The 27,948-nt window shown below is 35.9% G+C and overlaps 1 protein-coding gene across 4 annotated transcripts in view; it reads left to right on the forward strand.

The window, feature by feature from the left end:
* Positions 1-27,948, forward strand: part of CSMD1 (CUB and Sushi multiple domains 1) — a 1,093,278-nt gene that overhangs the window by 88,827 nt on the left and 976,503 nt on the right. The gene's annotated exons all lie outside the window — the stretch shown is intronic.

The following is a 27,948-nucleotide window of genomic DNA, read 5'->3' on the forward strand; positions in this document are numbered from 1 at the left end:
TTCAAATAATGTGCATATCTGTTTTAATTGTTGATATCATCAAAGTCATACTGCTGGATGTTGCATAGGTTTTAAAATATCTGAATTAATGGACTAAGACTATATTTTGACATGGCAACTGTAAATGACTGATAATTGCAATTGTGTGTTAACTACCACGGTTTCACTATACTAGTAGAAAAAATATTGATATGTACTGTGTAAGGGTACTGAAGACTTAGGGCAGATATGTCAGGGCTTTATATAAAAAATATTAACAGAAATGTACTCATGTAGAAATGATCTTAGAAAAATATTTCAGACACTTTTACTGATGTAACAATTTTGACCATGGATTACTTGCATATTCTTTAAAATACAGAGCCACTTTTAGAAACAGACATATTTATATTCCCATCCACCATTCACCATAAAGTGAAGTATGATATCTTCCAAAAAGATCAGACTAGTAGTTTCAGGTATGCATGATTTGTCTTTGTCAAATATCGACATAGCCAATTAAAGCTCTAGAGCTCTGATACTCTTTTAAAATGGCATGGGCTCTATGCCTATGTATTTTGAAGTTTACATTCTGTCATTAAATGAACTCCCAAGCCAGAAGAAATTCTTGTCAGGATGTTGTGGTTTCTTTAGTGTTCTTTAGTCAATTCAGAGAGAGATTGTTGTTGGGTACTGAATGGCTGACTTCTCTTTCCTGAATTATACTAGGATGTTTTAAAATTTTTCTGTGTGCATTTGGATACTGAGATAGACACTGAACTTGTGCACAGGACTGGGAGCTCTGGCAGGTGAGAGAGGGTAAGGAGCGGGTGCTATAATCTGTAGTCTCTGAGTAGACTGGTACTAGCACTTTTAGGTGCAGTTTAGGTGGATTTGTATTTGTGAATTGAATTGTGTGGGATTAGGCAAAAAACAAAAGGGAAAAAACCTGAAAATGCTGGAACTGGAACTAAGTTCCATGTGAAACTGTGAATTTGCTAGATTCCTTTTTAGTGGTTGAAATAATCGTATTTATTATGAAAAAAAATAAGAATAAAGATACAGCTAGGAATTGGCTTGCTCGATCACTTCAGAGTCTCAGGTCTAAACTGATACTTTTGATAAGACACTGTCCAGTCAAAAAAGCTTCAGGCTTTTAAGAGCTTGATTGTAGATCAAGCTTCTGATAGTCCATTTCTGAAACTGTTTAGTCTTGTATCATAATGAGTTGATTCTCAAGTTTCTCTTTTTTATTTGTTTCAAATTTTTACACAGAATCATTCAGAAAATTGGACCTAAGATGTATCAGTAACTTTGTGCCTTTCATCCTGTAGAATTTATTCATATCTGTGTTGCATGCAGTCATTAGCATGACCAATGTACAAGCTTCACTGTGGACCATGAGTGATTTCTCTTGTGGATACTATCACTGGATCCCTAGCAACCCTGCAGAGTAGATTGAACTTCATTTTTAAATACTAGTCTAATTGTCCCTACAGAGTATGCAGCATGGTATTTAGTTTGACTACTTTGAAATCCTAAGATCAGAGGCTGCTTTGCAGTGATTTGAAATCTCTATTTCCAGGGAGTTATTTTAAACCAGATGTTTAAGCACTAAATTACTTTTCTATCTCAGCTTCTCACCTAGATAGGAATATCCTTAATGACTAGATTGAGACAAATGGCAATTATTGTTATACAGCAGTTAGATGCTATTAATATGATGCTATCTTAGCAATGATTATTAAAACCAGAGAAATATCTCAATTTTTAGTCCGTGAATTGTCCAGGTCCTTGAAAAATAACTCATTTAGTGTTTTCACAATGAGGATTTCTGAACCCCTGTGTATACGATATGACATAAAATGTTTGGTAAGGTGAAACTCAAGCAACAGGAGAAGAAGACTCCCCTAGATAAACAGGGTAGTATACAAGTATTCCCATAAAATGCTATTGGTAATTCTTCTGGCTGTTGAGCAAGTAGCTGTGATATCAAAGGTGTTAAGTGTCCAAGCATTTGTTAACATCGAGATAGATCTGTGCTAGTAAAAGATAAGCAACATGGCCAAAGGGAGTCTCCTGTCTCATTCACAGTTTTAAGTGTTGGGAAGTGTTTGGGTGCTATTACTCACTGATCCTGGTATCAACTAGTAGAGACACAATAGATTTTTTTTTTTTTATTTAAAGTACACTATGGAGAAATGGCAGCTGTTTTCCTCAAGGCTTGCATTCTTCTAATCCATCCTTAAGAGGAAATCAATACAGGCTTTTTCGGAGACTTTCAAGGCTGTCTCCCATGTCAGGTGGAAAGGAACAAGAAGAATACAATTTGTTTCAAGAAACCAGAGATGCTGAGAAACTTCAATAGTCTGTAGACCTATCTTCTTTCTTATTAGAATTGCTGTTTTCAAAGGAAAAAATATAAAAATCCCTTCTCAAAGGTACTTACCTCATCATTATGACTCACCTTCAAAAACTCTTTGTCTTTCCACCTGATATTCAGTCACCAAGCTAGATAAATCAACAACTGAAACAACGTCTTCATGCTTCCCTTCATTTTTAAAATACTCTGAGTGGTATGGATTTTATGTTACAGCCAAGACGTCACACAGCAGTCTCTCTATTCCTGTATAGCAAGGAAAGCTCAAAGTCCTTTGAGTTGTTAGATAAAGGCCTAAAAATAGAACCTCACGATGTTTTTTTAAAAAAATCAAAAATAAATGACAGAATTTATAGTAATTGAGTAAACCCTTGTAACTATGAAATAATTTTCTAACTCTACATTCCTGACCTAACAATTTACCCCTTAACTCTTCAGGTCAAATAAATTCTGAGACTTAGTGTTTAATTTTTTTTAGAACAATCTGGTTTCAGAGGCCTGAAACTAGGCATTTAGTGGTGCTTAAACACTTAGTGGTCCTAGACACTTAGTGGTGCTTCAGGAAAAATGTTGACATGCAATATAATTAAAGGTAATTCTACTTATATATAGGCTGTGTTTTTCCTCTTCTGCATAAAAGCTCTGGTTGCTTTTCTAATGTCCTTCTAAAAGAAGAAGGTGGAAAGACATGACAAGAAAGGAGAGGTGTGGAAGGGGAAATTAACTGGAAGTGCACAATAACTAGTAAGAGCTATTCTGCAATGTTATGTCTTCTGTAAATTTTTATATGAAATCTCAGGGAGCCTTGGAAAGGGAAAGCTTTTATTGGTAAGGAGTTAATATAATGTTCGAGAAATATGCCTATCTTGCTTTCCATCTGAAAAAAGTCTCATTACACCTTCTGAATGCATATTTCACTTATTTTTGGATGACCAGTTTTTTTCTAACCACAGTGCTGTGAATTTCAGTAGAATGGTTATTATTGTAAAGAAGTGAAGTCAGTTCAAGGTCCAGTTCTGAGAAAGAACAAGACTAAAACACCAAAGCAAAATATGATACTTCATATTTCAGTTTATCAGACGGCTTTGTTTGGGAGGACTGGGTCTGTGAGTAAGACTCATAAATGAATGTTCAGGTTTTCAACAGTGAACACTACTGTATCTTAATGAAGGATTCGGTCCTGCTCCCAGCATTAAAATTAGGTAGTAATGTTGCTGGACATGGCTGGTAAACCAAAGCAACAGTGCTGAAAACTGCCCCTGAGACTTATGTTATTTTTACCTCTTAACTTTATGCTCAGTGTTTGAAAATATGTTCAGATGTGTAATTGCTTTGTGTTTTCTTCAAGATAGGTTTTTAATTTAAAATTACTCATACATAATGTTAAGCAACTTGGAAGAGGATAATTTTGTTTCCAAATGTGTTTTTCCAAATGCATCTTAAATGTTGATCTTATTCAGAAAAATGTTCCCTGTTTCTTCAGAACACTGTTTGTGTGCCTTCCCAAGGCTGTGTGTGCCTACTACGAAGCAATTATTTTATAGGGCAGTTTCTGACAATGTGTGACCTATCCTGCTTTTGAAAACGGATTGAAAATCTAATGCAGATGGGATAGTGTTTCAAAATTTTGATTCTGAAGGAGAATCTGTGTAATGGAATAAAAGCTCTTAATGATACCTTGCCTTATTTAGGAGACGCTTCTCTGAATTTTCACTGTCATACTTAAGAAAGACCATCATACAAACAAGTAGTAGTAAAAGAATTAAAAGAGAGCCATTAATTCTCCATGCTTTCAAAGCAACCTTAAATTTCCCATCGGAATTTTCTTTTCATAAAAGCTGGTGTTTTGTGTGGCTTTTGTGGTGTACTAGAAGGCTACCATCTTGTCCTTCTGTTTTGTTACACTAAATTTGCTTTGAGAAGCCTCTGTCTGTGTGTGAGATTATGAATAAGTAGCAATATCAGGACCACCTTGTAATTAAATGGAAAGATACAAAGGAGATTATACTGAGAATCCATATTGTCCATTCAATTACTAAAAATTTGCCCAATATGGTAGCTGAAAGAAGAACTATGCATGTTTCTTTCCATGTTGTAGCTGATAATGAAGAATGATTTTTTATATATTGTTTTTGAACACGTATCTATAGAAAACCAACAACTAAGATGAAACAATAATTATCTGACAGGAAAAAACCCTGAAACATAAAAACCCCCCAAAAGACAAAAAAACCAAACTTGTTTTTGAAGAATTATAATGGGTAGAGACTGGTGCATTTCCATTTGCAATAACATGTCAAGAAAATAGGATTGAAAAGGGGAACATGAAGACAAAGCAAAAAAAGTGTTATGGCAACAGTAGCATTGATCATCATAGCACAAAAAACATAATAGACAAAAAGCATTGCATAGATGTTTCTTTCATATTGCCATAAGAATCACTTCCTGATATGAAATCTCTCTCAGTTGTCTGCAATAGCAGAAAAACATTCCCAAGGAATATGCTAAAATCCAGACTGCTTTTCATCCTTCACAACAAACTGCATGGTTCCTTCTATTTTATGATCTCGTCACAGAATGTATGTATTAATATAGAGTTAAAGCTAGTAAAACCAAATTCAAAAGACCCAACTTTAATTTGTGTCCCTTAGCTCAATAAAAGCACTTAAACAGAATTATACTGAAAGAAAATATTTTTATAGTGTGCATAAAAGAATGTTTTATAACCTTTGATAAAATCTAATAAATAAAGCTGAGCCAGTGAAAACTAGTTTGTGTTCTTTTATTTCCTATTTATTTATTTCTCTTAAGTATGATTGGCTCCTTTTAAGTATTGAAAGAGAGGATTCACCAGATCTTAGTTTCTGAATTTTAGGCTCCCTTCAAAGTCACTAACAGGTACTACTTAAATAAATTTCACCTCATTTTTATATCCAAAAAGGCTCAGTTTCAGTGTTTTTGTTTCTCTCTCCTGACATAAAAAAAGAGTGTAGGATGACCAGCTAACATGTGAGGATTGATACTGGAGATGTCTAAATTTAAGTCAGCTGAATTGCCCAAAGTTTCAAAGTTTTGCCCTGACCTTCCTTAACAATGAAGGCCTGTGTCAGAGCCTAGAACAACTCGGATGGTATAGAGACCTGTACATGCGGGTTTTTCAGGTGATCATTCAAGATGTGTGACTATGATTGGAATCAGCCTGTGACTGATCAGCCCATGGCTGGATATTTTGCACACACAGGAGTAGGTCATTTATGTTCTCCCTTAGTTTTGTAAAGGTGTAATAGTCTTCTTGAATACATCCGGTGAATTTAGTACTAAATATTTGTTTGTTTGTTTTAGGGAACAGCAATTACATTGAAAACAAGGAATTGTTCCTAAATTGTACATATTCAAATGAATCTTTCAATGCCTTCTTCAGCACAAAAATCTGAATATATTTTGTGCAGTATTTTTGTTTTTATTGTTCCTTTCTGCAACTATGAAAAACAGATCTGTTTTAAAAGCTACAGAATGAATTTGATCTTTCTATGATCTGGGATAGAATACAAAGAGGAATACTTCTGTGCTTTGATGACATTCATTATTCTTGATGGAGCATTCATTATTCTTGAATTCAAGAGAACATGAGATCATTGATCAGTTCCTGAATCTTGGACTGCTGAATGGGAATGCGATGAAAAGATATAGTCTATCAGCTTTTGTCAGTAAGCAAACCAAAGAATTAACCATCTTGAAGACTTTCACAAGGTGATAACATAGTCATGAACAAAACATGCCTATCCTACTGGTAACTGTAAATCTACTGACAACACATAACCTTTTTAATGTCCTAAAAGATATTGATCTAACTGTAAACAAAATTATGCAAATTTAAATATAGTTTAATGTCAGGTAATTAGTATTTTAGCATTGGTAAAAAATCAAGAGATTTCATTTACTCATTTAATTATTCAGTCAAAACTATCATTTTGATGGAGATTGGAATCTTTAAATATTGGAAAGAAAGCCTACACTTACCTAGTTTTGTAGTGTAAAAATCTGTGTATTTTCTGTAAAATGATCTCTTGTGTTCAGAGAAAGCGTCTTTAAAAGAACAAACAAATAAGTAAACAACAGTTCCTGTTCTTTCTCTGGAGAAAAAACCAAATTCTAATAAAATTAGATTAATACTTTAAAAGAGTACTGAAATTACATATAATTATGACTGTAATTATCACATTGGTTTTGTAAATCTAAATCCAAAGAAGGGGCAAGAATTGTGAGAATATCCGTATTCATCAGAGAATCAAATCTTAATGTGTATTTTTGGACACTGCTTTCTTATTGTTTGCTTGAGAAGTGCTAGACTAGATTCTGAGTGCCTTGAATTACCTTCAGCTTTTTTTTCAGACTTGAATTGCAATAGTTGGAATGTTTTTGATTGCTGTTTCTACTGAAAATTAGTAAAGAAAAGTGGTACTATTATGAGTGCTATACAAAAAGTCTTATTAAGAATTGGTAAGGTAGTGCAGAAGAATTACCTTGTTGCTTTAATGCCTTAACCTCATGTCTGTTAAAATTCACATGCGAGGGAATAAAGGTTTTGCATTCAATAGATGAGGGTACATTCTTCTCTGGCCTTGGCTTGTTTTCTGCACAGCATACCTGTCACATATTACTGTCATGCTAAAATTCTTCATGATGTTTTCTCTGGGTTACCTGTAGCTCTGTTTCCTAGGCAGCAGTTAATTCAGACCAACTATTATCTCCGTAACAGCATCCAATACTAACAACTCTCAGCCATTTTTTTGTGTGTGTACAAATAATGAGCTTTTGGGTTGCACCTTGGCTTATACCAGTCTGTAATGACTGGGAAAGGTGCAACACTAGCAAATGTCCATTCTGCCTGGAGGAAATGGGTGTCTTTACCTGGTTATGTTTCCCTTCGGCCCATCTCCTAAAACTGATCTCCCAGTCAGTGTACCTATAAAAGACAGAGAATGCTTTCCCATCTTTTGTCATTGCTCCTTTTCTGTCAAAACATACTGGATTTCTGATGTAAATCACTGTTGACCCAATTCCTTCTCTCAAGCCATCAAAACCAGAAGAGTTTCCTCTCCTATCTGCCTGCCTGGAAATAGTCTGATGGGAATGACCGGTGTAAGGCTCTTTTATTTGCTTCCTGACACAGTTCTGAGAAAAAAGGGAGAAAGGGAGAGAATATCTCACTGTGGCTGTCTTCCAGACACCTGAGACCAGGTGGTGAAGCTGATCTTAGAACTGATGACAGACTTGTTAAGGGTTAAGAAAAATTTTGAGATCTACAGAGCAAAGTGACTGCTGATCAGCAAATGCATTTATGATAGTTTCTGCAAGGGAAGCAAAGATATTGATATTTACATTAGTGGGCAACAGAAATTTTTGAAATGTTGGATATTTCTGATATCATAAGACATAAATGGAATAAGATAGTATTTTCTTTTAAATCTTGTGGTATATGGAAAAACTGCTTGTTTGATTGGTTGGGTTTTTCATATTTTTTTTGGGTGTATTTTTTTTGGTTTGTGACTTTTTTGTTTGTTTTTGTTTATTTTGGTTTTTGGGTATCTTTTTTTTGGGGGGGAGGGGTGTTTTGGGGGTTTTATTTTGCTTTTTTCTGTTTTCCAAAAAGAGAAAGAAATCTGCCGTATGATTTTTCATTTCTATATTTCTTTGTTTGCTTTGAAATTTGTGGAGCTGATGATCCCTCCTAACTTCATTTACAGTCTTTAAGACATACCAATGTGTAATAATTGATATCACATCATACTGATGTGCCATACTGTTTGTGGTTATTGTAACTGCAATATGGTGAGTTTTAAAAGGCTATTTCTTTCAAAAACCACATTATTACATAATATCTTGAACTTACAGGTAATAGTGTCATCTTTTATGTTTTTAGTGAAGAGCTTAAAATATTATATTTGGAAGCTTAAGTGAGACTATTAAAAAAAAAAGGTGTTATTTCAAATCCTGTAATTGTTTCAAGACAATTATATGATTTTTAATAGTTTCAAAGCATTAGTCTTGGACGCAAAAGGCTGTAAATATTGAAATTAAAGAATGATTGATCTGGTGACTGAAAATAGGAATTGGTATACATGCTCTAGTCCCAGTGAAGTCATTTGAACTTAACTTCAGTAGGTGTAAGATTTTCCTTGGTATACTCAAGTAACAGAATCAGGCCTTTAAGTGATGTATTGAGTGGTGAGCAGCAGGAGAATTCTTTGTAGCTTAAGTGCTCACCATGGTGATGCTTTCCTTTCCTATTATGTTTTGGATTGAGGGTTGCATTGCTGGCCTGTCATCTGCTGATAATATTTTTATTTATGTACATTAGCCTTTGTAAGAGTAATAACCCTATCTGTTTTATTTGTGAAGTTTCTAAGTGACATTTGGTGGTTTTAACTCAGACCTCAAAAGAGCTGCATATTATTTAAAAGCAATATTCAGACTCTTAGGAGCCCTTTTCTTTCACCAACGTTTTAATACCCTAGTGGAAAAAAAAACCATTTAAAGATGTGCATTTTTCATCTGTTCATTACTGAAGTGTCATGTTAATAAATAACACCTGTCAAAGTAAAGAGGTTTTTGTTAGCATTTTTAGCCATTCTCAGAAAATCCTGAATGTAATTTTTCTTATGATTATATGCTGGAAACCCATAATGGCTACAGAACTTTTCATCTTACCATAAAGATATTGCTAATACTGTATTTCATCTGTACACTACATTAAGCATAGTTATTTACTAAGACATTTCTAGCAAAGTTATAGCGCAGAAAAATATTTATTTTTGTCACAAATTTGATAATTTTGGAACGTAAGGTAAAAGAAGAATTTTATAAATCTTCACTGTTCAAAAAATAAAATTATATTTCTTCTATTATAAGATACTTTATAACTATGAGGTAAAACTTTGACCCTGCACTTGGAGACAGTGTTCCTGGTGTAATCACTGCTACTTACTTATTGGTGAGGAAAGGTGCCTAGTAAACTAACTTCCTACTCTATTTCTTCTAAAAGTAGAAAATTACATTGCTGCACTACCTCATACATTGAAGTGCTGCAATTACAGATAGTAACTGAAATACATCTTTATGAAACTAATCTCAGTTCTGCAAGCTGAGACCAATTATTTAAGCTCACAAACTGAAGAAAAAAAATCTTGATCTGAAAGGCTTGCAAAATTGTGTTCTTATTCACTGGCAGGTGAACAGAGACTTACTGGTGTGAGCCATTAAATTGTAATGAAATCTTCTTATGTCTGTTACAGTAGACAATTGTCTGCTGTGGAGGACTAGCTTGTTTCTGCCTTCCATTCTTTTCTGCCCTTCCAAGGTAAACCAGCCAGATGTATTTTTGCTGCTTAAAAGTCCACTCTGTCATTGATGGAGTACTCATAGATCATACTCAGTAGAGGGACTGTGTTTCTTATTACTTGCTGGAGGTGACATATTTCTTCCTTGACACACTTTGATGTGATTCTTAGCAAACATGAGCTTGGATGAGCTTCTTAGTATCCATCTATGTGTCAGTTCCATCAGCATTTAAGAAGATAAGTAACATTTGCTCATCACTGCTTTGAAATCAGGAGGAAAAGCTCACCATGTAAAAAAACTTCTGACAGTGAAGTAGGAGTCTGCTAAGGGGAAGAGCCAGGACTTATTTTGTACTTGGAAAGGTGATACTCTGCTGATCTCATCTCACCATGCCTAGAGAAATACATAGGACTAATCTGGGGTATCTGATACAGATCTCGCAGAACTGTAAATGACTTCTCACTTACTCATCTACTGCTTTGCAATGGGGAAATCTAACATCATGTTTTAAAGCATCAGGAATCTGCAGCAGGCTGTTCATCAGAAATTTGGATGCTGATTCACAGGCTCCTCACCTCATTTTGAAAATCTGGCAAATGTACTTCCATTTTCGCATTTGGATGTAATCTATCAATATTGATAATTAGAGTGTCGGTGTTTAGCTGGGGACAAGAAAGTATATTACCACAGTAAAATAATGTACTGGAAAGTTTGAGACCTGTTCTTACCCTCTAACAGAAAAATGAAGGGGATAAAAACAACAAAGAGCCTAGAGGAAATGCTTTTGGAAGCATTTTGGAAGGAGTAAGGTTAACAATACCTTCAACTTCATAAAGTTTCACTGAACAAATTTTATATTATTTCTTATCAATACATGAAGATGCCACCAAGAAAGAGATGTTCTCTTTCTTGTTTTCTTCAATGTCTATCATAAGGTTAGCATATTATCTCTTTGTGATTGTGGCATATTCTGTGTTGTTAAAAATGCTATACCCAAAAGAAATCAAGTGCCATTGCACAGGAAAATGGGAGATTTGCTTCTGTTAATATTGTTCCTTAGTGACCAATGTGGATGCTTACTGTGATGTTTTGCCTTTGACCATGCTGCACTCAGCACTCCTGAGTTGGCTCAGAAGAGAGGTGAATGTCAGAGATAAACTGAAGCCAAGATATTGGATGAGGTTAAAAATGCAATTCTTCGTGTAGAGAAACAGAGTCAGCATGGCAGAAAATCGCAGAAAGGAGGGATTTGACTTAAACCGACTTATGTCTAAGCATTAAGACAGTTAAATTAGAACTTTTAGATTACCTAAGTGCTGATGCATCCCGCAACCATGGCTCTAAGTCATGTGGGCTGCAAGCAGAAGGTGGGAGGATGGCACTCGCGTGATGCACTGTGTGGCACAGCTTGGGGGTAATGAATGCTTTAAAACCCTCTAGCTTACTGAAAGCAATCTTCTCAAGAGTGAAAATAAAAAATCTGACTATTCTGAGCTGTGATTTTTCTCTTGTTCTGTACTGAATAAAGCTTACTCATCCTAGTTAGACCTAGGAAAACCTTGTACTTTGCTTTAACTCTGCCTACTGTAGAGGCAGGCCTGGTTAGGTGGGAACCAAGGGTAGTACTGGTGCATAGAGGAAAAAGAAGAGATAGAACAGAAAATATTTGAGGAAAAGGTGCTTGAAAAAATTCTTCAGGACTATCCAGGGAGTTGGGTATTAGCTGTTTAGCTTTAACTTCAACAAAAACTTTTTGTTAGTGATTTTACTATTCCGTGCCCCCCCCCCCCCCAAAAAAAAAAAAAATAGTTTTGTTCCCAGTATCACTTTAAATATCCAAACCTGACCTTTACTGTGAGGAAAACAGGTATTTTTGTTTTGCTTTCTTTATGGTTTGATAACATTGTGGCCAAGTTTGATGGCATGAAGAATACACAGTTCTTTAAAAAGACTTACCATGCTATGAGTATTTCCAGAAAAACACAAGGTTTTGTTTTAAGGTGGTAGAAGCATATTGTATGCATCCTAAGGGTTTTATAGGATAAGCTGGTGACACATCACTGTCAACCACTCTAAGGGAAACTGATGAATGCATGTCATGTATGTGCATCTTCTTGAGTCAACATTTCCTTCTTAAACAAAAACTATTTCTGTATATCTCATGTGTTCTCTGTATTCGTTTTTCAGGAAAGAACTTTTCTTTGGTTTATTTTATGTCCTATCTTCAAATGGTCTAAGAAAATCATATCTGAGACTCCACTAACTGTTTGAATAATGGGAGCTTTGAAGGTTTTAAAGAATTTATGTTACAGAAATCTATAAACCTAAAATATATGGTAACAGCCACATGTCTTCTTTCTGCAGATGACCTCTAGTGCATTACTTAATTGAAAATTTATAAAAAAAGAAGGGGACAGAAGCTTCAGAGCTGTTTATCTGTGTATACCAGTCTTGGAATGAGATAAGCACCACAGTCAAAGATGTAAAAAAGGTAGTGAAAAGACAGCTGTGTTTATCTCATTTACACACAAGTAAAAGAAAATATACCTCACTGAAGGAAAATTTTAAGCTCTTATCCATTATATTTTGTCCATTTGTGTAAGAATTTTAAAATTATTTAAGCTATCAAATGTGAAGTGCCTGAAAATGCTGCACCTTCTCTCTCAATCACACTGCGTTATAAAGATTTTGGTTATAGCTTGATGTCAAAGTATGTGACATTTTCATATTTATCTATTTTTTTTCTTCCAGTATAGGTTTCCAAGCAGATAATGCTGTAGCACTAGAATGTCCTTCAGGTCTGTGATACTGCATGTGCCTCTATGAGTTTTTGTGTAGGAAATGATCTGGTTTATTGCTTTAGGATGATCTCAGCGTGTTCAGTGCTGTAAACAGCACAAAACAGAGTTTGTCTTTGCCTCAAGGAGCTCCTAGCCTCAGTGTTGGTTCTAGGGAACCTTGAAGGGGAATGAATGTTCATCCCTTCTGTCAGATGTCTGATGCTGATGTGACCTCTGCTCTACATAAACTATTTTTCTTAACTTAAGAAAACATCATTCCCACTAGCAAAAATATGTATACTCTTCCAGAAAAACTACAGAAGTATTTTTGTAGATTTGTAGGAAATCTTCAGTGTTCAAGTGCTCCTCTTAGTCATGTTGAATTCCTAGAATACCAGGGTCGGAAGTTATTAAAGGCAATGTTCCCCTCACAGTCCCAGTACCCACATTTCCAGTGAGTTTCCAGTCTTTTCGGTGTTTTCCAGCAAACCTGGAAGGAAAACACATGTTATCAGGTCTGTCTTATATGTATATAACAGTGCAGACTATTGAAGTGACTACTCTAAATAGTGATTGATCTGGAAAAAAAAACCCCTCCTGTGAACCTCCATACCTTAAAAAGTTACATAACCTTTAACACCATATTCAGTTATTTTTGTGTTTTATTAGACAAAAGTTGTCAAGATATTTGTAAAGCCGTTACATCTGTGATACAGTTTTTTAAGATGTCCACTATGATAGATGTTCCTGGTCTAAAGCAATTTGCTCTCTAGAGGCACCATTCAGTACCAGCTCTATCCCAGGAGTTTCACGAAATTCACAGGCTCATTATTCTGGCTCTGGTGTTTAACACTTCCCACTTCAATGCTGAAGTCCTAAGGTCCTTTAGGAGAGGCTAGAAATGGTGTTTTACCGGCTGCTAAATAAAAAATGGAGACCTAGCCTGGCTCTTGTCTATGAAGAAAATATTTTGTGAATGAGTGAATTATATGTTTTCATGAAAGATGAAATGGCAGGGTCAAAACATCACAGAATATCATAGAATCATTAAGACTGGAAAACCCTTCTGAGATCATCAAGTCCAACCGTTAATCTAGCACCACCATGTTTACCAATAAACCATATCCCCAAGTGCCACATCCACATGTTTTCTGAACATTTCCAGGGATGGTGACTCCGCTACTTCCTTGTGCAAGTGACTCCAACACTTCCCTGTTCCAACAACTGGCCATCATTTCAGTGAAGAAAGTTTTCTTAATATCCCATCTAAAACTCCCCTGACACAAGTTGAGGCCACTTCTTCTTATCATATCAGTTGTTAGCTGGCAGAAGAGACTGACCTCCACCTTGTTACAGCCTCCTTTCAGGTATTGTAGAGAGTGATGCAGTGTCACCTGAGCCTCCTTTTCTCTAGGCTAAACAATCCTAGCTTCCTCAGCCACTCCTCATAAGAGTAGTTCTCCAGACCTTTCGCCAGCTTCGTTGCCCTTCTCTGGACATGCTCCAGCACCTCAGTGTCTTTATTGTCATGAGGGACCCAAAACTAAATGCAGGATTCAAGGTGAGGCATCACCAGTTCAGGGGGACAATCACTGCTCCAGTCCTGCTGGCTATACTTTTTCTGATACAGGCCAGGATGCTGTTCGCCACTGGTCACCCGGGCACACTACTGGCTCATGTTCAGCTGCTGTTGACCAGTACCCCCCGTCCTTTTCCATCTCACAGCTTTCCAGCCACTCTTCCACAATTCTGCAGCATGTGAACAGATGGTGTATTTTGTACAAAGTGTATGTTGCCCAAATATATAATGAATAGGGTTCATCTCTAGTCTCAATGTAGTTGGTAACTGACCACTGTGGAGAGCATAGATTTGAAGCAAACTTCCACCAGCAGTTTTATGTGTTGGCACTGTGTGGCAGTGAAGCAGAAATGTCATGTTATTATAGCTAGAGATAAAAGATAACTTTTGGATCAGTTTTCTCGTACAATAAGTATTATGAGAATCATAGAATGTTGTACTAGATGGAATAGGGAAAATCATCCCTTTTTGAATACAATTTCTGTATTATTAGTTAATAACATCATTGATTTCTGCTGAGAAAAGACAGTTTAGGCCTTTTGCTGTTCTGCTGGGATCCCATGTATAATCCACATGCTTCCTGAGGAGGATTTCAAGTGTTCTTCATTCTGCTTTCTATATTAATTATCAGTGTACTCTCTTTCAGTGAGAAATAGCCTTGAGATCTTCACTTCCTGAAAGTTACTTCACAACATTATATGTCTAAATTATGAGGATCTCCAACAGGCTGTATCTTGCTTACAGCAGTCAATGTTGTCTGGAAGGTTAAAGTCCCTATTAAAGTTTAGATGAGGGCCAGAATGAATTTCACTCCATGTTAGAGATAACCATCTAAGAATACTGTGTAATGGTGAGAGCCACTGCCATTCAGCAGATGGCACGATGTGGTACAACATCATGTGATTGAGTTGCTGTTGCTTGAGTTCCTCTGCATAATAATGTAGCAAAATATTAAAAATTGACAGAAAAAGCATATATAGGATTCAAATGTTCTTATATGAGTAGATGAATAAAAAGAGTCCATTTTTTGCCTGGGTTATGTTTAATTTGTTAAACTGTATCGAAATAGTGTATGACTGTACCAAAATGTATTTGTAGCAAAAAAAAAATAAAGCAGTATTAATAATGCCACTGAAGTTGATAGAGAAAACCAGACATTATTTATTCATGTGAAATTATTTTTATTTCCCTTTGGTATAATAAAATAGAGAATCAAGAAGGTACAAGATAAGAGTGTTCAGGAAAGAGTTAGTTATGGTTCAAGGCCTACATTTCAGTGTAGTTGGCTTCTGCACAAATATATGTGAGCTGTGGTGAAAACAGCGGTGCTCAGGCTTGTGTGTGGAAGAGAAGGTTTTTCCAAATTAACCTCTTGAATTTCATATATAAGTGCTTATCTGTGAGGAAGATGAGTTTGTTGAGAGAAGGACTGCTTGGATTGATGAGGGGGGGCACAAGGAGATGGAAAACAGATATGTGGTCAGACACAGAAGCCTTTTGAGTGTGCTTTCTCTATAGCTGGTCCTTCAGGTATGTTTAGAATGTGTCATACTACAACACTGTTGCTACATTATGTATGCCATCAGCAGTTTTTACTTTGTCATTTATACAGATTGACATTCTTTATGAGAGTAAAGCTACTGATCTATTTTTTTGATGTGTGTTAAACTTTGCATGTGGTTTATGGGTTAGCATCTCTAAAAGGGAACTGAGATGAAGGATTATGCAAAATGAAGTCACAGATTATACTGGCACAGGCCATTTAGACACTTGGAAACATATGCTGATTGACTTTATCAAAAAAATGTCGACACTTAAAAGAATTTCTGTAGTGCCTTATCACTGCTCAGTAATTTGTTTGTAGATATGGATTATTTCATTAGGCAGATCTGAGCGATAACTTTCCTTATGATGTTTTAGTAATTGAGGAGAGCTCTGTAGAACACTGGTACTGATGCCAGACACATATTGTGGTACAGTTTTGGCTTAATCTACCTGATGTGCACAAGCCTTCCCGGCTTCGTAGATCTGAAATCTTTGAAAGGTCCACTCCAGTAAAGTATATTTTTATATTGGGTTTTACTAAGGGATATTTTGGCTTTTGTCCATAGTTCTTTGTCTGTATTCTCACTCCATGGAAAGGAAGCTCTAGTCTGATTTAAATACTAGCAAGTTAATCCATAGAGGATTGTTTTTTCTCCTCATGTTCAAAGTGTCTGTTCCAGTTAGGCCCTGTTTACCCACTAGCATATCTTTCCCTATTAATCTAAATTATGCTGCTGCTCTTTCAACAGCCTGTCCGAAGCAGTTGTAGCTATTCATTTGTATAACACAGTAATAATGTTTGCAGATCTTGAAAATAATAGAATCAAGAGAAAACACAGTTTTAGTTTATGACTATAAAAAATGGTGTTCATTTAAGGTATGGCTTCAGGAATTGTGTCAACATGTTTGAAGTAATAATAACCATATAATGATTTGAAATTACTTCTATGTAGAAAAACAACATATAGATACTTGGTTTTTTATTTGTCAGTTTCTGAGTGAAAATTATTTGTTTTCTGATTTATTTTTTTTTTTGAGTTTGAAGTTGTCTTTGAACATGCTAAGAAATGTCCTGGTTAAGAGAGGACAATAAAAACATTATGTATTATGGAAAGCTGCAGTACAACTTGAAATTCTTTCAGAATCGGATCTATTTTAGCAATTAAAAAATGACTCTTTCTTGGTCAGCAAAATTACAAATCTATCTTCTGTTGTACAGAGTAAAACAATTCACATTGGATTTAAAGAGCTATTTATAATATACAAACTTTTTAAAGTCATTGCATGTTGCAGTTTTCAGTACAGACATTACTAATTCATTTAATAACCAAGCTCATAGTCATTGATACCATACAGAGCAAAACTGCCCTTGTACCCCTTTGAACTTTTTTTGTACTTTTAGCAAAAACTGTGTAACTGAAGAATAGACTCTTATTTCTCATTATCAGTTACAGCAAACAGGTATCATGATTGGATTCAACAGGAATCCTGCAATGACAAGCAGGTAAACATTTTTACTACAACTGTGTTCCATCTGTTTAATGTTCAGTTTGATCTAGTAGTAGTTGGTTGTAAAACTGTTTAGATTCTTATTGAACTTTTATCGGCATAGAAAAAAATAAGTAGAATATCTTGAGGAGCCTCTTTTCAGATAGATGACTATGACAGAAGGCTCAGAAGCCCATCATACTATAAAACATAAATTATCTCAAACCTGATGATACATGGCCAAAACTCCTAAATTAATAATTTTCCTTAATCTCTCAAACTGGGGGAGGGATTTTTAATTCCCAGGGAACTCAAATATTTCTAGAACACTTTGGACATGTTGATAGTTTTCCTGAGTTTTTATAGTATAATTGTATAAATTTTTTGCTTTTGCTTATTCTTGATGTAGTCATACTTATTCTTGGTGTAGTCATCTAAGGTAGCCAAATATTAAAAAAAACCAACCAACCAACCAACCAAAAAATAAAAAGGTTTCATAGGTTTCAACTATCTAGTACTGTAATACTGAAAAAATCAAAACCAATTACATTTGAGAAGTGATCACCATTATTTAAAAAGAGTACTATCCTCTTTTAGAATAGACCTAGAAGTCATAACATGTGGACTGATTTATAAAACTACATATAACCATGTATTTTCTTGTGTAGAACTGAACTGGACAAGTATTGTACCAGAACAGCTTTATTGCAAGAAATATCAAGGTGTTGAATTGAAATGAAGAATAAAAAGGTAGTAATAAGAATTTTTGCAATACTTAATACTTTTCGATTAAATAAAAAAGTAAGTTGCCTGATTTCTGATTCTGTTGATTCAGGTAATTTCAGTGGACCCTGAGTTAGATTATGAGTTAGAGTAATTCTATTAAAGGTAATGATAATAAAAGGCCTTCTTCAAAAATAAGATTGTAAAAATAAGATTGAGCATGTCAGAGTTCATCTTCTGATGTACTTTTTGGTAGCCATGGCCAAAAACAACGAACATGTTGTTTCTCTCAGGTAATATATGCTTGCTTAAAGTTTAACATAAAAAATAATGAAGTAAAAATTACTTGTTAATTTTAAGCATAATATTCCTGTTCTGTTTTTTCATGTGTATTCACAACTGACTTCCATGTGATCAACACGTAGGTTGTAGTTACCATGTATTTTCGTAATTTATTTTAGAGAAAATCAGTGAGGAAAAAGCACTACTCCTTTTTTAAGTTTTCAGCTTTTGAAAACTATTAAAGCTACCCTCATGTCCTGTGTGCAACCCCGCTTAAGGCTAGGCTGCTTGTTGTGTCTTGACCACTGGATAAAGGACAACTTCCAAGGCAATAGTTCTGCTTTTGCTGCAGATGCATCTTTGCTTAATTTGGTTTTTTTGCAGAAATTGTGCAGTTGAGTAGATATTTTCTTATTTTATGTGGCTCTGCAAAATAGTGTTCTGGATTTCTTTCCCCATCCACGGCGTGGGGCTGGCCCAGTTCTAGTTCCTTCTCCATCTGAAGAACCATTGCGACGCCTTGAGGGATGGGGAAAGGGAAACTCCAGGGGTATCCCAGGGCTTTTTCAGGCCCTGAGCCTGGAGGGGAGAGGTGCTCCCCCCTCCCCCCCCACACGTGGCCCCATGGCCGGCAGGGAGACAGGTCACAGGACACCGGGCGTGGAGAGGAGGCAAGAGAAGTTTATTGTGGGGGATGTTACATTTATAGGGTTTAGGAGGATTCACAGAGTAACCAATTAGAAGTCTCAAGGGGTTTACAGGAACACCCAATCACAGGAAGAGGTTAACAAAGGCCAATGGGACACACCTCAGGACACCTTCCCAGGACATTCCTGCATGGGTAAGATAACACGGGGGGTGCTGGGAAGAAGAAGCATGTGTTTGCAAAGACACCACCAAAAGCCATTTTAAAACCTGTTTAAACCACAGTTTTCCCATATAATGCAGGTTTAATGCTACAATAGTGCTTCCAGAGGAATTATTTATTTGGTAAAGATAATGGCTATTAAATACGTAGTGTAATGGTTAAAAATTTTACAGTTTCCATCTACGAGGAAGAGTTAATATTAAATATTGTTGTTCTAATAATTAGTGCAGATAGTAGCTAAGTGTTCATCCATTGGATGAGTTTTTATCCCTCTTTCTTTCCAGACACTCGATGAAAACACTATCTTCTAGTTATTTTAGTGCAACAGTCCAACAGGTTTTACTTTTCTGATAGCACGGCACTGCTGTTTCACATTAGTTACCTATCTGTCAATTTACTATCTGAAGAAAAGTCACTTTAAAATAATACTATAGTATGTCATGAAGTGCCTTCAGTTGGCATGCCTGCAGTGAACATTTGTGGGCATATTGGAGAACCCTCCAAATCCCTCTAACTTTTCTAAAAAGTGCAATGAAGACATCACATTTTCAGCACTGAAAACCTTGTTTCAAAACAGAAGAGAAAGATACAAACTCTGAGATGGGACCATGCAGTTTGTTTGGTTCCGGCTTATTATTGCTCTTTGTGTTCTGATTTAATACTGTTGCAGTTTAGATACTCTGGAATTTATTATTTGTGCTAGAAGATTAATATTTACTTAAATTTGAACTATTGATAAGACTATCTGTGGCATTTTGTCAAAGAACGTGTGAAATTTTATATAGTAAGATATTTTGCTATTTTTTTTCCTGGTGCTTTTATCAATTTCTACAAAATGCCACAATGATGAAACCACATATTCTTTCTAATGAACAGATCAATGATACACAAGTTTTACTGAAGTCACTGACAAGATGTTGAATGCTGGCAACAGGTTGAAACAAATCGTGGCCTATGTTGCTTTCTGAGCTGCACTGAAACTGCAACTAAATCTTTTTATATAGAGGAAGAAGGGCTGTAGATAATATGAAAACCGAGGACTTTGTCCATGGCTTTTTTTCTCTGCTTTTGTGAGCTTGAGTAGAAATTCTTAAATCATCAAACAACAACGAAAAAAAAGGCTGTGTTGTGCTGGTCCAGACATTTAATTTTAGGGAGGAGCACAGAATTGGGAAACCATCTACACATATTTTTCTGATATCCTGACAGTCTTTCAGCTATTTTTGATCAGGACTGCCTGAGCCAAAGATACCATTTTTTATTTTAGTAGCCTTTGACAAAATTTCCCTGCATGAATTTTCTACTATATCCATTTCTGTTAAGATTAGTTAAGATTTGATCAACCTCTTCCTTGCTACCACATTTTTAATAAAATTAGGGAGAACAGAACATGAGTGTTGTCATGAGAATACTTGTGCAGATAAAAGAGGGATTTGATTTCTCTGTCTCTGCAAATTGAGATCTTATCTTCTAAGATATGTGTTCATTTATGTTTTATATTTTAATTTAAATATGTACAGGAGAATAACAGATACGTTATCTTGCTTAGAAGTTTCTCTCATGGGCATATAAAAATAAGGAGATTTAATTAAAAGAAAGGGAATTTTATGAGAACCCATGATATAAACATCTTTCTGTAAACTGGCTAAAGTTACAGCTCTGTAAATTAGTTGTATTAATTTCTGCTAACTAAGAAGAATAATTGAGCTGGGATCTTAAAACTGGTTTTGAATTATCCTGATGTTTAGACCTCAAATTAGAAAATTTTATGAAGAAGGAAAAAGTTGCTTCATCTGCAGAAATCTGAGTCAGAGCACAGCTATATTATGCAAATCTTAACAGTAAAAATAGCTTTCAATGCAGGGCTTGTTTTCATTAGCAATGGGGTAAAATGGATACTGAGTGTCTCTAATCATCATGTTTCTAGTACGATTTAGAAGGTTAAAGATAAAATATTCATAGCAGAAAATGCCTTTCTTTATTATATTGAAATATAATTTAAAAGTTTAAGTCAAAAAGAGACCGTTTGTTAATATATATGTGTGTGTATGTTTGTACTTGTGTGTGTGTATGCACATATAGATATATAAATGCATATATATTTAATAGGGTCTGTAGGTCTAGAACAAGCTGTAATGGTTTTCATCTAAGGAAGGGGAGAGTCAGACTTGATAGATGGAAGAAGTTTTTTACAATGAGGGTGGTGAATCACTGGCACAGGTTGCCTAGAGAGAGGGGATAAATGCCCCAGTCCAGGAAACATTAAAGGTTAGGTTGGACTGGGCTCTTGGCAACATAACCAAGTTGAAGATATCTCTGCTCATTGCAGGGGGGTTGGAGTAGGTGACCTTTAAATGTCCCTTCCAATCCAAACCATTCTATGATTCTGTGATAACTGTGTAATGGTAGAACATTAAACCTTGCCCACCTATCCCTGAATTAATTAGAATTTTATTTCAGCTTGAGTCGTTAGGACAGATAGTACTGAATGCCAGAGGGGAAAACAGATAAGAACAAGGTGTCTGATATAAAATGCCCTAATATTGCAGAGGACACATAAGTTTATAGATCCAAGTAGTCCTAGCAGCCAACTAAAGGAATTGAGGTCCCATTCTCCTGCATCCCATCCATCCAGCTTTTCTAAGATGCAAGATGCAAGATCCAGTTTCTGCCCAAAACCAACTCTGGTAATCCATTTCATTACAAGTGCAAGAACCAGACACAACAGCTAGTGCAACTGAGAAAAAAATGTTCTCTTTAGCTGCTTAGAGAAATTATCTGTCTGTCCTGCTCCAAGCATGCCCTGAGGGAATTTTCATTAGCACTTGTGCTGGAAAGAATTTGTAGATTTGACTTGTGGTCTGATAATCTGCAGTAACTAATTCTTGGGTTGGTACTGACCTTCTCAGGCCTTGCTCATTTAACTGATCTTTTATTATTTCAAGTAAACTCAAAAGGCAACAATTGGCAATATAAGGTGATAGTCCACTAGTGAAAAAGCAAAGGTACTTTTGATCAGTAATTTGCTGGACTTGACTTGCAAATGAGTTCTTAATTCTTTCAAATGGAGCTTTACTTTGTATCACTTATAAAATGTGTTTACTTCTGTAAAACTGGCAGCCTGGCACTTCAATAATTACAACCTACACAGCTTACTTCATACCAGTCCTGTGAACATTGTATTCTGATAGCAGTGTTACTGCTAGATGCTAGGCTGCTCCACCACTTTCATATTTACTGAAGCAAGTGGGAGGATGTACTTAGTATGATATTTTGACGAGGCAAAATTTAGACCAGGGTGAAAAAGCATGGATTTTTCTTCCAGTTACAAGAAAAATGTACGTTTGTCATGTATACCTGAGTACCTGATCATTGTTACACAGGCATTCATAAAGAGAGTGACTGTTTAAAAAAATCAAACCCATTGGGAATTTAACATGGGAATTATATCTGTCAAACAGTGTCATTGTTTGCTGGATGTATGACTGTAGGAGTCTCTGTTGCAGAGGTCTTTGCCAGGGTGTCTCCAACTGCATTGGAAACTGTAGTTCTGCTGAATTCCTATAATTTGGGTGGCCCATGGTCTTATATGACCACTTCATTATATACACAATTCATTTCTTTTAATTATCTTAAACATCATTCAAAATATCTCTAATGGTGTACAAAAGACCATGTTATGTGACTGGTTTTGAGTGTAGGAATGGTTTCTCTTGACTATGTACAACTCGACTTGTTTTGCAGCAGGGCCTGCCTGGGAGTAGCCAGATCTCCCATGCAGTATGTTAATGTATACATTGGAAGGTCCAAATTTGTTTATACATATCAGGAACTTCTTTTGGAAGTGCCTGGAATTCCCACATGGAGACTCCTCTGCTAATTAGTCATATATATTGCTGTGAAGAAGGCCAGAAGCTTAGTCAGTCACCTTGGCTATGTTCGTGTGATGTTTTAAATCAGCTGGATGTCTCACCTAGCTTGGAGTTCGTGGACCACTAGGGAATTTCTGACTCAAGTTCATGAGTGTGCAGATAGTCGACAGTCCTGGAAACCAACTATGCAGATATGACTATAGGACAAACTTTAATTTTGTATTAGTAACTTCAGTTTCAGAGCTTGTGCCACATTCTATGATACGTACTCAAACCTGCAAATCACATACACTTAACTCAGTGACTTGGGTGGAAGTGACTGGAATACCAGAAGGTTTAATATTATACATTTACTGAGACCTTGCTACACACTAGACATGCAGCACAGGGAGGAGTTGCCTTTCTGTTCATATAAACAGGCTTTCAGGCTTTTGTCCCCAGAGATTTTGGAAGTGGAATAGACATGATATAAAGACTGGTGGTTGCTCTCATACTAATATGCATGGATTCTGATTTATGATACTGTTGACTACACCAGTTTGTCACTAATTTAGATCACTCAAAGAATCACTGTTAAAGCAAAAGATACCGTAAAGGTGTAATGTAAGAAAGTTTGATGACAAAGGTTCACTCTATTACATACTGCATGGAAGAAACATACAAAGGCAAAACAAGTTATGATCAAGCTACAATGATTTACACAGAGACCTGAGACAGAAAAGTGTAAAGGAGACCCTCCCAATGAGTCATGAGGTTCAGAGTGGACTACTTGCTTTCTACACGTGTGTGCTGGTTTTGGCTGAGATAATCTTCTTCACAGTGGTTACTCTGGGACTGTGTTTTGGATTTGTACTGAACACAGAGTTGATAATATGGAGATGTTTTTGTTATTGCTGAACAGCACTTACACAGAGCCAAGGCCTTTCTGCTTCTCGTGCTGCCACACTAGCAAGAAGGCTGGGGGTGCATGGGAAGGTGGGAAGAGACAGAGTTGGAAGAGATTAACCCAACTGATCAAAGGGATATTCCATGCTATATGACAGTATATAAAGTGGGGAGAAGAAGAAAGAAGAGTGGGAACATTTGGAGTGAGGGGGCTTGTCTCTCCAAGTAACTGTCACATGTGATGGGGCCCTGCTCTCCTGGAGATGGCTGAACACCTGCCTGCACATGGGAAGCAGTTAATTAATTCCGTGTTTTGCTTGAGTGCATGCCTTTTGCTTTCCCTATTAAACTGTCTTTATCTCAACACACAGGTTTTCTGGCTTTTACCCTTCTGATTTTTTCCCTGATCCTGATGGTGGAGGAGTGAGTGAGTGGCTGCGCGGGGCCTAGTTGCTGACTGGGGTTAAACCATGACAAATTGTGATGAAGCTTATGTGAGGCTACATCCAGTTTTAGTCTCAGACTTGGACAATGGTTTATGTCTAATGGAATTATCTGTATAAAGTTTATAATAATTAATATTGAGTATCGGTTTCATTAGTATTTAATTTGTCATGCTATCAGTCACTTACCAAGGACCTGTTGCAACTAAGGGCTCTCTCTGCCTTTGGTAAGGGAGGTTCTCTTAGTCTTAGATAAAGAATCTCATACATTGAGAGGCATCCCTACTCAAAAGGAGAGCCATCTGACATGCAGTCCAATTTTAGTTCAATGAGAACTCAAATCGGACTCATCCAAAGATTGGTGGTTGACTCCTCTGCCTTGAGAAGCAACCGTGAGGGCCGTCTAAGGTCAAGGGGAGATCACCACCATGCAGCCATGCTCCCTATCAGGGAGAGTTCAAAGGCAGCTCACTTGGGCTGTCATACTTAGGGAATAAAGTGTTTGGTTTCTAGTCAAATTGCATATAATGGAGAGGTATGCATGGGACTCTTTGTACCCACAACTTTCTGAGTTCCTTGATAAAACGAGTCTTGGAAAAACCACCTGCTATTTCATGTACTAGTCACATGGTTGATACTCCAAGCTCATTTGCACTGATGCTCACTGTGTCAATGTTGCTTTGTGGGTTTTTTTGGAGGAGCTGTTGGCCTTGACCTCCACTCAAGCCTCTACCAAACTACTCCTAGTTTGGTTAAGGGGTTCACATGTGTCACATCATCCTCTTGCAGAGAAGAGTATGGATTTTGATGTTCACATCTATAAAAAAAAACAGATTGTGCTTAGAACACCACTTTTCAGTATTTGCATTACTAGGTAATAGTACTGTGCATTCCTGTACTTATCACTGAGGGTCCTTCGTTGAGTAATGTTGAATCTTTTATATCTGGTCCAATTTATCATGGATTGTACTCTTATAAAGTCCTTGTACTACAGGGACAATTCCAATTGATTTGCTGGACAGAAGAGCCAAGGGTGATGTCATTGCCTGTTTCACACTTGAAATATTTTATGTCTTAAGTATTGCATATTATTCTGTATCATCACCAAAAGTCCTTCTGTTTATATACTGGATGGGAAGAGCTAGGATTTTACAAATTTTCCTTTAGCCATCGTAGAGACTGACCAAATGCTTGTCAAGTAGACCAAATTCCCTGCCAGACAGACTGGTTGTTTTCTCCTTCCTGCCTTCCTCACTGACATCTTTTTATTGAGGCCTCTCGCTAATGGGAAAAAACTCAAACTGATATGAGGAAGAAAGAAAATTATCCTATAGACAGTATGCAGACAGTATGAACAATATAAGGAAGAGTAACCTGTAAGGTATAAATAATTTCTCACTTAGCTTCCAGGTGATATATTTATTTATGTATGAGTAAAAAAAAAAAGAAGAACGCTTTCTGTATAATTTTTTTAAACTCTGTCATAGGTATGCATATTGATCCATAGCAGCATTAGCTATAGTATAGCTAATGCTACAACTAAGATTAATGTAGAACTAAATCAGTTTCTGTTTGCCTTCATAACACGCTGTGGTGAGTTGACCCTGTCTGGGCACCAGGTAGCTGCCCACCAAACTAGTCTATCACTTGCCTCCTCAACAGGACAGAGCAGTGAGAAAATAAGATAAAAACCTTTCTAACTACCAGTACAAAGCAGAGCACAATGAGAGTTGCTATGGGGAAAATTAACTCCATCCCAGCCAGACCTAATACAGATGTTAATGGGCTGATTATTATTTAACAACTGCATCCATTAAATTAAACAATATGCTGGCATTCTTCATGAAAGTGACTTTTCTGGTGTTTTAAATTTGAACAATTTTAAATGCCAATCCTAAGAAGTAGGATAATTTGTTAGAAGACTTTATGCTTTAACAGTAAATATATGGAGTGTGGTTTTTGGTAGAAAAACTTGTGGAATGAAAATCCCATGTAAATTTTTCATTAACACTCTACCATTAAATCTCTCTCAAAAGTTCACAGACAATGTAAGGCTTACAAACATGATTTTAGAATATTCATCTTAGTGTCAGTGACATTTTCAGGAAAAAGTAGGCTGAAGTTGGAAGTGCTTACTAACATAATGCTGAGGAGTACAGCGATTAACAGGTTATCGTATTTTTTATAGAAAATGGACTGGGTTTTTCCACATGGTTTGTAAGAGGCTTAGAGTTCCTTAGCGTTCCTCTTTATATCAGAATAGAATGATGCAGGGACCGGAAGTCATTAAGGTACAGAAAAAAGAACCAAATAAGTATCTCACATCAGGATTAATAATGTTACTGTTATATGATAACTCTCTTCTCCTTTTTGTCACTTATCTCCTTCTCTTTTCTTGCAAACAATCAGACACCAAACCAGCAGCAGTCTACATTTTAATTTGAACTCACAGTAGGACACAGATAATGCTGTTTAAGTTCAGTCGTAATCCAGTTGGAGTTGGCTTTCGTGTGTAGCTTTTTTGGTAATGACACCAAAATGATTATTATATGATGACCTTTAAAGAAGAAAGATTTTTTTAATTTATCCTATCATAGATATTTATCTATATTGAACCTATTTGAGTACTCTCAGGTTAAATATTGTCTGTCCTGTTATATTAAGCACAAGATAATTACTGCTTGATGTAGAGAGACAGTGGAAGAAAAATATGTGGGATTAACTTCAATAAGTGTGCTTTATTTCTGTATAAGTTGGGGTTTTTTTTGCAATTGTTTATAATAGATTTGCATCATGCCTGAGAATTGCAAACATTCTTTAGTTACATTACGGAATGTGTAGGTGTACACATAATTCAGATGGGCTAAAACACAAAGCTTTGCCCAAATTACCTGTGAAATATGACAGGAAAGACGTCTTAGGGGAAATGTAGGCACTCATATGAAAGGTTAATTTTGTGTGCTTACTGAAACTGCATTCAGAATCTTTGGGTTCACTAGCAGTGCACACATTATACAACTCAATTCTAAGTGATAAAAATGTTGGTTGCTTTTTTAAACTTTATAAATAAATGCACTTGCAATACCTCTGTTACAGAATTATTGCAAGGATTACCCGGGTAGTTACTGTTGTTGCTAAGGCTTTACAAAATGTTGCATTTTAATTTTGTTCACAATTTTAAGATGCTTAAAACATTCTAAAACTTCTAGGTTTAACAGGATAATAAAATGATGTATTTTAAATTTTAAATGAAATATAGGTACTTTGATGAAATTAAAAAAACCCAAAAACATGTTCTTTTTTTTCCCCTTTGCCCACTGAAATGCAATTCTAGCCTTTCTTTTTAAAATAGGCTTTCTCTATTATTTTATTTTTTTAAAATTATTGATTTATTTACTAATTTTATTTTTCTTTATTTTACTTTTGAAGTTTAGAGAAATTTCAGCCTTTTTTTTTAGTCTTCAGAAGATAGGAACAGTTGTACAACTCACTTTTGCAAATTCTCTTTCCTATTTACTTGGGACATGATGCTTTCTTTAGTATGACTAGAAACATCATAAAGATTAACTTTATTGTTATGTTAGATTTTTATTACGTTGCCAACATCTAACCTGAGAATTGTTAAATATGCTAATATTTAATATGGTAAAATATAAGAAAATACACTAAGTGTGGGTTTAAATGCAACTGATATTGTCGTGTTGATTTACTAAGCAGAAGTGCATTAAAAATGCCACAAGCACACTTGTTTTCTCTTGTTAAAAAATGTACTTGATAGGTAGG

This window comes from Corapipo altera, unplaced genomic scaffold (assembly GCF_003945725.1).
Source record: "Corapipo altera isolate COAL_440 unplaced genomic scaffold, ASM394572v1 46, whole genome shotgun sequence".
NCBI classification, from domain to species: domain Eukaryota; kingdom Metazoa; phylum Chordata; class Aves; order Passeriformes; family Pipridae; genus Corapipo; species Corapipo altera.